At 40.2% G+C, this 2,500-nt stretch overlaps 1 protein-coding gene across 5 annotated transcripts in view; it reads left to right on the forward strand.

Moving 5' to 3' along the window:
• The first annotated feature begins 81 nt into the window (after positions 1-81).
• Positions 82-2,500, forward strand: part of LOC122256314 (uncharacterized) — a 35,409-nt gene continuing 32,990 nt past the window's right edge. For 3 of the 5 annotated variants that reach the window (XM_043020903.2, XM_043020907.2, XM_043020906.2), the window contains exon 1: positions 82-157. The gene's annotated coding sequence lies outside the window, so the exon portion shown is untranslated. Of the gene's footprint in view, positions 158-252; positions 610-2,500 lie in introns of those variants that run through there. The other 2 variants (XM_043020904.2, XM_086555251.1) reach the window with 2 other exon arrangements.

Consider the following 2,500-nt stretch of genomic DNA (forward strand, 5'->3'; position numbering starts at 1 on the left):
ATTATAACAATGATAGAATAAACCCCCAATCATATCACTTATAACCGAAAAAGGTTGATTAAGAGGTTACAATAAAGAAAAGCCAGGCATTGCGCTCCCCTTGAGTCACTTGTTCATCACTAATTTCTTACAAGACACAATAAGATGTTTGTGTAAGGTATTTATGGCGGATTTTTGCCTTTGTGAGAGAGAGATTCGTATTATTGGTGTATGTGAAGGATCAATAAGGTGTCAACGAAGGGTGTGAAAGGAAAATAGTGACGGAAAACGTGCGTCTAAGCCGAGAAATAAGGAGTGCAAAAGAGGCGGATCTGAAGAGAACTTCCGTCGCCATCTCAGGAATTTTAAGTATTTGTCGTTAATTAAAGCGTATCGTGAGTCTAGCCAGTGTATGGTAGCAGTCAACCTCACAACAGAAGCCTCGACTCACGGCACGCAACCCCCGTGAAGGCGAAAAGTGACGAGAAAGAGTAAAAAAGAGAGAGAGAAGCGAGGGAGGTCGAGTCGGGGCGAGGGTGAAGGGGCGTCCCAAGGAATGTCTCAAGAAAGAAGGAAGTCGAGTCGCGGTGTCTCTTGTGTGTCACTCGGATCGCCATTAGAGCTTCACTGGCACGTAATTCGACCACGTATCGATCTGCAGAGGGGATGAAACTTGGGATTTGACCTTTTATATTGTAAGGGGGAGGGGAGGAGGAAGGAGAAGGAGGAGGAGGAGGAGGAAGAGGAAGACTTGAAATCTTGGAAGGTAGAGAGAACCTGTTGCTTCAAGGAAATCTCTCTCCTCCTATTTATTATGTTTTTATTGGTGCTTGTTGGATAGTCCTGTGACTTTTGTCTTACTATTGTTTGTATGTGGTTATTTTTTTTTGTATTTTGTTTGGTTTGCATTGACAGCGAGAGAAAAGTTATAAGTGTGGGTAGTCTGGTGCCGTGCAGACTGTGTGGAGCATGCAATGTGTAAGCTGTTAGAATGAAGTCGTTGTAGAGGAAATGTGTTTGTAATGTGTGTTACGTTACTGGGGAATTTTAAAGATAGTACAAGTATATACAAGTAAGAAGTTTTTATGCGGTTATAGGCCAAGGAATTCTCGAAATATCCAGCCTTCACTTCTCACCCAAATTAAGTGCAACAATACATGTGTACGCATACATGCACAAGCACACTCACACATGTTTATTTACATACAGTTAAGTGTTTAGAAGGCATTTAAACTCTTGCCACTGGCCAAACGTGGCCTCCAAGCTTATTAGCTCTAAAGCAAAGACCACAGATCTCTATTCATATTATGTCATTAGAGAGATAGTTGACCTTCTAAGTGATGTATTGTGAAAAACGGAACCAGTCTGAGCCCTATCCACGCAGATGGCTCTTGCTCGTACCCAGCTCAGGTGGCAAAACCATTTCTACTGTTGCCAGATGCCACTGTCCGTGAGATGAGAAAGGGACAGGTGGTTGGGTCACCGGTCAGGGCGTTCCTTCTTTCGGCAGCCGTAGCCAGGCCTGACTCAGTCCCACGTGAGCAAAGAGGGCGTTGGGCATATACCGTTACGTGGTATGTTTGCATTGTCCCTATGTTCTGTCACTTGACAACCTTCAACCTTTAAGAATATATAATTTTTTTTAACTCTTTACCAGAGTGCAGAAGGCACAGAGGTTGTTTGATGCTGCACTAACCCAAGTGTTTAGGTTGTAGGTCTTCCATCACAGTAAGTTTCTGGTGGATTTTGGCAGAACAAAGGCAGCAGATTTGAAAGTAGAAGGTTCCATTGCCCATTTAAAGGAGAGTTCCACTGCCCACTTAACCCATTGGTCACAGATTGCGTCAAATTTGCTTCTAGGCAAGCAATAGGCCTAGATGTGGGTGTGTCAAGCCATATGTGATAATGACGACACAAGGCTGTATAAACTTGTATAGAAAAACTGCTGCCAAAGGGTTAAAGGAGAGTTGGAAGTAGTTGTCATTGTCTAAGGTATTCCTGTTATTGTTTTACAAATATCCATGTGTGTGTTGTGCTAATAGGAGGAGGCTTAGGAGAAAGTTTTGTGTATTATGAAAATTCAATCACAAGAAAGAATAACTGTTTATTGACATTATTTGCTATTGGACAGCATTTTGGAAAGGAAATTTTGAATCAAGGAGAAATCATTATAAGTTTTTCAGTCATGAAATATTATAACACTATCAAATTATCCATATCTATTATGAACATATATTTTCTTAATAGTCCCAAGCATGTGGTGTCTTTATGGATTTTTGTTTTGAATGAAAGCATGTTCTTTAGTGTTGGTATGTCTGTTAGAAAAAAAATTATGTTGTCAAAGTATGTGATTCTGTGTGCTAAAAAGTTTTGTATAGTTTTCAGTTTTGGATACAGATTAAATACCAGATAAAGAGAACATGGAATCAGTGGAAATAAATTTAAAGAAATTTTCTGTGACATAGTTGTCTAAACCATGGAAAGGTGTGTAATTTGTATGATAAACAAGAACAATTAAGAA

The sequence above is a fragment of the Penaeus japonicus genome, unplaced genomic scaffold (assembly GCF_977035675.1).
Source record: "Penaeus japonicus unplaced genomic scaffold, GWHDUDI00000001_assembly GWHDUDI00000030, whole genome shotgun sequence".
Lineage (NCBI taxonomy): Eukaryota > Metazoa > Arthropoda > Malacostraca > Decapoda > Penaeidae > Penaeus > Penaeus japonicus.